Here is an 8989-nt window from a genome sequence, read left to right as displayed (position 1 = left end):
AGTCTATCAATAAGCAGTAATTAAACAAGTTTAATAATTTATTCAAAATTTTAAAATCCCCTTTTGAATAAATAACAACTAAGATCCTCTCCCACTACAGTCAAACGGACTTTGGCCCTGCCTTTAACTATAGTAGTTAAGGTAAGTAAACGTTTTACTAATTATAACTAATTATAATTCTTAGTAGATTGATAATACTTGTTCAATCCTATCTCTTAGTTTCAAAATCCAAAACTTTGTTTTTGATGATTTTGTTGAGTGAAACCAAACATGAACCTGTAAATTTTCCAAAAAAAATTTACCCCATATCCCAAGAATTATGAGCAATACCTCGCTTTGGCGGAATGTATTATTCATTATCAAAGGCTTATAGGTGTTGTTTGGAAAAACAATAAAACTCAATATTATTTATGGGGATTCAAGTTAATTAACATGGTTAATATTAACTGAACACATAGCATATTTAACCAATACATTAACTTATGCAAGCAAAGACCAAAATAAAATAAACGCTCAAAGCAAATAAAAGCATGAATAAAAGATGATCTAGTATGGCCCCTAAAAAAAAACTTCATGAAGCTTCCATGAATCTCCATTGATCACCTTCCTTGAAACTCCTTTCATTTGTGATTACATACTTTGAATAATAAAAAAAATAACGATGCGCAGATCGTATTTAATTATATTCATAACAAACGATTCGCAGATCGTATATAATATCCTAATTTTATATATAAATTTTGTTTTGGGCCATACTAGTCATAACATGTCAAAATAATATCAAATATTATAAACGGCAATAACAATGTAATATATCAAACTAAAGGGTCATAACAATAAGCATATAAAATACCCTTTATGTTTAGTCAAACTTGACTAATTTAAGTAAGACTAATTTGAGAAAAAAAACAATTAAGACTCTATTAATAGTTATATGCACATAAAAAAAAACAAAAAAAATTCCAAAAAAAAATTTTGGAAGCCGCATACTCGTGTATAAGACCAAAACCAATGTTCTGGAACCATCTCTTTATTTCAACAAAAAAGCACCTTGATTTTAATGGAAGAAGGAACACAGAGGCTCAGAACGGAACCCAGCAGCCGCAAGGAACCCAGCAGCCGCTAGTAGCCCGCCTCCCTCCGGCCACCACAGCCACCATAGACAGCTCGTGGCCTGTGCATACTTCCCGGTTTGTTTTCGGTTTTTCTTTTTTTTTTTTTGATGAATTCGAACATATTCGAATTGATATACAATCTTTGTATAGAAATGCTACAAATTTTAGGGAAAACAAGTTTTCGCATTTAAATTTCAATCCAATTGAACAAATTTTGTGTTTTAACAATTAAAATTGAATTGGGGAAAAATTAGGGTATAAGCATTTTCGATCCAAAACACTTGAATACCATTACGAGAAACACAATAACAATGAACAAATTTTGTGTTTAATTTCATTGTTTGGATTTCGTGAATAATCAAAGCCCCAAGACAATTAACACAAAATATCGAATCTTCATAAAAAAAACTGATTTTTTTTTTTTTTTTGATGAATTCGAACTGATATACAATATTTGGCATGAATGGCTTCAAATATCAGGAAAAACAAGTTTTTCGCATTTATATTTCAATCCAATTGAAATTGAATATTATGAATAACTTTCCAGACAGTTAATATAAAATATCCGATTTTCATGCAAAAAAAAAAAAAAACAAAAAAACGGTTGTCTAACTTTCTAGAGAAAAAAAAGATCATATGAATATTATGAATTAGGCTTAACTGATACCACTGTTGGGATTCAAAGATGCTTAAAGCGGAATTTCAGGAAACACTTGCCTAACATCTATCTCAGGATCATAAACATAATCAGACATATGAATCATACAAAAGGATTAGTCTATATTACCTTTGTAGCGTGAAATCCACAAGAATTAACGTAGTAAGATAATCTGTAGAGCCTCAAACGTTACTCCTCTATTCAGTCTACCAGAATCAATTGAATACCAACGTTTGCTAGAACGGAAGAGTATTGTTTCTCTTGCTTTTACTGGTTTTTGTTTCTGTGTGTGTATGAATAATTGAGAGTGAGAGTTTAAATTAAAAATATCATTAATACTCACACCCCCATTATCCCCACTTCTCCACTACCAACATTATATCCTCATATAATACTAGTAACCTAGGTCAAAAGAAACCGATTCTTTTGTTAACCTAATTGGATCGCAAGGCCATACTCCTAATGGGCCTGAGTTATTTATCGTTCAATTGATTCTTTTGTAAGACCTTATAGGATTAATTATATTAGTCGTGGTCCAATTATTATTGACCCACCAAATATATTTATTCTCTAGCAAGCAAATACAATTACTAATAATAATTAACTTTATTATTTTCATAAATATCCTATATATTTATATTTAGTAATTGTCGGAAATGTCTACGGACATATTTCTTCAGGCAAGTCTAACAAGTACAATAACTGTGGAATAATGGCACGATTTTTCCCAAACCAAAAGGAAACTATTCCTGATTTCCATCTCTTACCTATGGTTTTAAGGAACACTCTTCAAATTCTCTACAATTTTAAGACAAAAAAGGAGAAAACTTTCATCTTTATCTCTGACTAAATTGGAATTCGAAAGAGTAGATTCATACTAATTTGAAGATTGGGAGGAATTAGAGCATGTATCAATGGTAAATTCTTCTACCCTAAAGCTTCAATAGCATTTAAATGGTGGGTTTTATATATTTTTTAATTTGAATCTTCATGTTCTACTTTTTAATTAAAGTTTGATTGAATTTTTTTCCGTAAATTAGTAAATTATAAAGATCTGATTTTTTTATTTTTTTTCCAAAAAAAATATCATTTGAAGCTATAAAGAATGACGATGGACGATGATCTGGAATTGACAATTGCACTTACTGTAATTATATGCTTCAAAGTTTTTGAATTGACAATTGCACTTAGTGCCATTTTGGATAGGAGATTAATGGTCTGGAGTGATATTTGTAATTTATATGCTTCATTTTTAATGTTTTAGATTCATTTTTAATGGTCTGGATTTATAAATTCTGTTTTTATATGCTTCTTTAGTTCATTTTATAATTTATTTTATTTTTATGTTTATTTATAATTCATAATTTATATTTTGTGTTATTGTGTAATTATATAATATTTGTAATGTTCTAGATTCATTAAAGGTTTGCAATTTGTGAGAGCTTGATATTCGGTATTCAAGAATCAGGTTATATTGCTTCATCTTTTAATAGTTTTAATTTCATAATTTTACTTATATTATTATTATAATGTTAGCCACGAAAATATATATCAGGATGGAAAATGAAAAAAAAAAGAAAAAACTCAAGAAATAATAGAACAACAAAAGGGAGCTTTAGATAAATTTGTTAACAAACAACACAGAGAATTTTAACAATAATAGATTGGATGAAGAAGAAAATGTTCACGACTCGAATGACGACGACAATATTTTGAATGATAATAATGATAATAAATTAGGGCTTACTTGATGAGAATGATAATGTATGTCATGAGTCAAATACTAATGTTGATTATGAACAAGTTCCTATTTTGGATATTTACGATCTAATAAATTAGGGCTTACTTGATGGTAAAACTAGAAATATTTTAATTGAAAAAGGGCGTATTAGAGAATAAAATCTAACATTTTCTAAAGATAGTCTTGCTAGACATTTTTCATGTTCTTATTTTTTTTAGAAAGTTAAGCGGAGAAACCATCGATAGAAAATTGTTGATTTACTCAAAACAAGCTAATAAAGTATATTGTTTTTGTTGTAAATAATTCACTTTTCAAAAGTATAATTTTAACAAGTGATGGAGTGAATAATTGGAAGCATTTATGTGAAAAATTCAAACAACATGAAAATAGCATTGAACATACGACTAATATGAATACTTGGAATGAAACAAAAATAAGACTTGAAAAAAAATAAATGTATTGACAAAGATTTGAAAAATTGAATTATGCAAGAAAAAGAAAGGTGGAGACAAATTTTAATAAGGATAATATCTGTTGTGAAATGTCTTTCAAAAAATAACTTAGCATTTCGTGGATCAAATGGAAAACTTTGTGAAGATAGTAATGGAAATTTTTTGGGGATAATTAAAATGATCATTGAATTTGATTTGATTCTGCAAGAAAATATTAAACGCATAAAAAATGATGAAATTCATCATAACTATCTTGGCCCTAAAATTCAAAATGAATTGATATCTCTTTTAACTCAAAGTGTTAAACATTTTATGATAAAGATAATTAAAGAAGAAAAGTATTTTTCAGTTATTCTTGATGATGTGAGCCATTAAGAACAAATGACTCTAATAGTAAGATGTGTTAATATGTCAAATAATGAAATAAAAGTGGAAGAATTTTTCTTGAAATTTTTAAAGTAGATGATACATCTGGTTTAGGGCTTTTAAAAGAATTGTTAATTTTATGCAAGTCCCTTGATTTAGATATAGATAATGTTCGAGATCAAGGTTATGACAACGGTGATAATATGAAAGGCAAACACCAAAGGGATCAAAAAAGAATACTTGAATTAAATCCAAGGGCTTTGTACATGCCATGTGCTTGTCATAGTCTTAACCTCACTCTCTCTGATATGGTATATTCATGTGTAAAACCTATTTCCTTTTTTGGAATTGTGCAAAGAATGTACACATTATTTGCTAGCTCAACTAAGAGATGGAAGATTCTAACTGATCATGTGGATAAGTTAACCTTATAACCATTGAGTAATACTCGATGGGAGGGTTGAGAAAAGAGCGTCAAATCTATTAGATTTCAAGCCCCTAAAATAAAATAAGCTTTGTTATCACTATACAAATCTAGTACTAATGATACAATGACTAGAAGTGAAGCATATAGTTTATCAAAATTTGTTGCAAGTTTTGAGTTCTTACTTAGCTTGGTGGTTTCAATTAACAAGGTGAGTAAAAAATTGCAATCTATATCTATGTGCATTGGAACAACAATGGAGGAAGTGAAAATTCTAATGTTATACTTTGAAAAGATTAGAAATGAAGAGTTTGAGCCTTGTATGAATATTGCTAAAACTATTGCACTTAGTATGAACGTTGAACCTTCATTTCCAATAAAGCGCCATATAACAAGAACAAGACAATTTGATGAGAATGATGATGAAGAAATACAATCACCTGAGGAGTCTTTTAGAATCAATTATTTTCTTGTGGTTGTAGATTTGGCAATAACTTCATTGAAAAATAGATATGAATGATTAGAGCTATTTGATAATATTTTGGATTTTTATTTGATTCTGAAAGGTTCATCATCATCATCCTACCCAATATATCTCGCTCTTAGAAAGTTAAGGCCAGGGTCTGGGGAGGGAAGGACGGCGGCAACTCATACCCATATAAGAGAGCGCGGCCAAAAGAGTCCCCGACTCGAGAAAGATAAAGAGACACGAACACAAGCAAGACAACTTAAAGGCCTATAGACAAAAAGACCACTACAAAAGAAAACAAAGAACTAAAAGGAAAGGAAACGGTAAGCGCAAGGGGTTGAGGGCACTAAGAGGTCAAAGGACGGACATCGGTAATCTAAAACGTGGATATGACGTCTCCAACTGCTCCTATCCCTAGTCAGGTCCGCATAGAGGTTTAACTCCTATAAGTCTACTCTTATTTGCTCATCCCAAATTTCCAAGTTCTCTTTGATTCTAAAAGGTTGAAATCTTTAAATAATGATGAGTTACAAAAGTCTTGTATAAATTTTATGACTACCTTTACAAATAATGATATATCTGACGTTGATGCAGAAGATCTTTTTCAAGAATTAAAAGTGTCGCGAATAATATTGCCAAATGAATTGATGTCGGCACTTGATATTTTGAAGTTCGTCAAAGTTGCAGATTGTTATCCCAATGTTTCAATCGCTTATCGCATCCTTTTAACTATGCCTGTAATAGTGGCCTCTGCAGAATGAAGTTTATCAAAGCTAAAATTATTGAAGACATATTTGATGTCTACTATGTCACAAGAAAGGTTAAAAGGTCTAGCCATTTTATCTATTGAGAAAAATATGTTGGAACATATTGATGTAGATACTATTATTAGTGATTTTGCTTCTAGAAATGCTCGTAGAAAATGTTTTGTTTGAGTAATTAAAGATTGTCAACTCTTTATTGATCTTTGCATTTGACATTAGTATTAGTAGCAACTTTTACAATTTTGAAGAAATTTAAATTGTTTTAATTTACAATATTTTAAAGGGCGATAAGGGCCCCTATTTTTAATCTCGCCCCTAGGTCACCGAAAGTTCAGAAACAGGCCTGATTGAGAGAAAGATGTACTCAAAATTTTGATGTCCAAAGATGTCAATAATTTCCATACACTCAATAATAATTGATAATTTATTAGTTAATAATGACGTAAAACATTAGTTCATAATAACACAATACTTCATTAAACAAAGTTTTGCATCACGAACAGATGCATTGTTCTGAGGTGCTCGAACGAACATATGCGAAATCACTTTTCAGAAACTTTCTGATGCGAAATTTCATAAGTGCTCGAACAAGCACCATCATGCTCGAACGAGCACCATCCGAGCATCATGTTTTTGGTTCCCTTGTTACGTTCTTGCTTAGTCTATGCTTTACGCCTTTGGATATTATCCTACACTCTCTGAATACTCAACAACCTTTCCCCATTTAGAGCCTTTAGGACTTTCTTTCTCTTTCTCCAAAATTGATCTTAAAATCACATTATATACATCAATGCTAATGTCTTTGCGGATTGAATTAATACCTAGTACAACACACTTAATAAACGATCGTGTTATAATGATATCTTTTCGGATTTGAATCATATAACACCTCTGACCATTTGAAGATGAAGTACACATAGAACAAATAACTGTGTCATTTCCGTGACACATTATAATGGTCGTGTTCATATCTATTCATATGTTTATCATATTCTATAGGTTAATCTTGACTACTTGAAGCGGCCAAAACTTCGAACTTATATAGGTAGGTTCTCCTAACATATAAAATATCCCCGTGAATGGATACTTCACCAAGAGCTCTTCAACTCTAGGCCTTGAGAACTTTAAGTGACGACTACATCGTTACTCACAGTCTAAAGCAACTATAGGTCGTTAAAACTTATTGCTTTCAAAATTCAAAACGAATTTCACCACATTGAATTCAGACACCACGTTAATCGTGTGTAAATTGGGCGTTCTAATTGAATTTTAGTTAAGGTAATCTGATTGTAATTGATGTCTGTTCAATTGAATCCCTATTCATGGCTTTTGTGAAGAAATCAGTCAAATTGAACTTAGTGTTTACATAATCAAGAGTTATGGCCCCATTAACGATATATTCTGGCACTAGGCTGTGCCTAAGAGCAATATGACGAGATTTACCATTATACACTTAACTATAAGCCTTCACCAATACCGTCCTACAATCTGTGTCAATTGCCATCGGTGATATAGGCATGGTAATATCGGTATCTCAAACATGAGATCGCGTAACCATTATACTTCCTTTCCGGTAGATGCTAGCCCTATAAACTCAAAAGCCAAAGTGGAATTCGCAAATGCATATTTGTTTCTTGGAAGACCATGATATGGCTCCTCCCACACAAACGAACACCCAACCACTTGTTGAAGAATTTTCCTCTTCATTTGTGATCCAACATGCATCAGAATATCCTTCCAAAATTGGAGGTTCTCTACTATAAGTGATACCACGATCCATAGTACCCTTCAAGTATTTTAATACTCTTAAAACCACTTTCCAATGATGCGGCCCTGGATTACTTGTAAACCTACTTAACTTAGCCACTACGAAGGCTATATTAGCTCTAGTCTAAGTCATCGCATACATTAGAGATCTAATAACCCTTGAATACGCTAATTGCGAAACTGGTTCTTTATCATGTCTACGAAGCTTGACATGTTGATCCATAGGGTTTGAGATCGGAGTTGTCTCAAACATGTTGAATCTTTTAAGTACTTTCTCGATGTAATGAGCTTGACTTAATTTGATTTGATTTCCATCTCTTATGATCTTGATTCCTAAGATCACATCGGCCTCCCCCATGTCTTTCATTTGGAATGAACTTGACAAAAATTCTTTTGTCTCTTGAACCCGCACTAATTCAGTAGCAAATATGAGCATGTCATCAACGTAGAGACATATAATGACTCTGTTGCCTTGCCTATCGAATTTTCTATAAACGCACTTATCGGTTTGATACAATTTCAATCTAAAGGGCAAAACCGTCTTATCAAACTTTTGATGCCATTGTTTCGATGCTTGTTTTAGTCCGTATAACGACGTTACAAGTTTACACTCTTTATTTTCATGTCCTTTCAAAACAAACCCCTCGGGTTGCTTCATATAAACTTCTTCATCTAATTCTTCATACTAAAAGGTGGTTTTCACATCTATTTGATGATTTACTAGATTGTGAATTGAAGCTAACGCTACTAACAACCGAATGGTGGTTGTTCTTACAACTGGTGCATATGTATCGAAATGATCGATAATGTGCTTTTGTCAAGAGCCTTGTGCCACTAAACGGGCCTTAGACGTATCGAGAGTACTATCAATTCTCATCTTCTTTCGAAAGATTCACTTGCAACCAATCGCTTACAAGATGGAGGTAAATTGACTAATACCAACGTATTATTTCCCATAATGGAATCCATTTCAACATTGATAGCTTCCTTCCAAAAAGAACTATCTTGTGATGCCATAGCATCGCTATACGTCAATGGGTCTCCTTCCACATTTAATAAATATGAAACACTAGAATGAACGTCATTTATAGTACCTTCTACTAGATATACATGAAAGTGGGGACCATAAGTCTTTGCTTTTCTTTATCTTTTACCTCTTCTAGGAATATCTTTTTCATCCAATGGAGTATCTTGCAAGACAATGTGTTGGTTTTCATCAACAACATCTTCATG

At 31.7% G+C, this 8989-nt stretch overlaps 1 long non-coding RNA gene across 2 annotated transcripts; it reads left to right on the top strand.

The window, feature by feature from the left end:
- Positions 1–2449: 2449 nt before the first annotated feature.
- On the top strand, positions 2450–6185 carry LOC130797507 (uncharacterized). 2 transcript variants are annotated; one of them, XR_009038879.1, is made up of 3 exons: positions 2450–2690; positions 3187–5659; positions 5820–6185. It is a non-coding gene; the product is annotated as an uncharacterized LOC130797507 (long non-coding RNA). The 2 variants fall into 2 exon arrangements; XR_009038878.1 differs by having other exon boundaries at positions 3187–5727.
- Positions 6186–8989: the final 2804 nt, after the last annotated feature.

This window comes from Amaranthus tricolor, chromosome 13 (assembly GCF_026212465.1).
Source record: "Amaranthus tricolor cultivar Red isolate AtriRed21 chromosome 13, ASM2621246v1, whole genome shotgun sequence".
In the NCBI taxonomy this organism is placed as follows: domain Eukaryota; kingdom Viridiplantae; phylum Streptophyta; class Magnoliopsida; order Caryophyllales; family Amaranthaceae; genus Amaranthus; species Amaranthus tricolor.
This window is presented reverse-complemented; position numbering and strand designations above follow the sequence as displayed.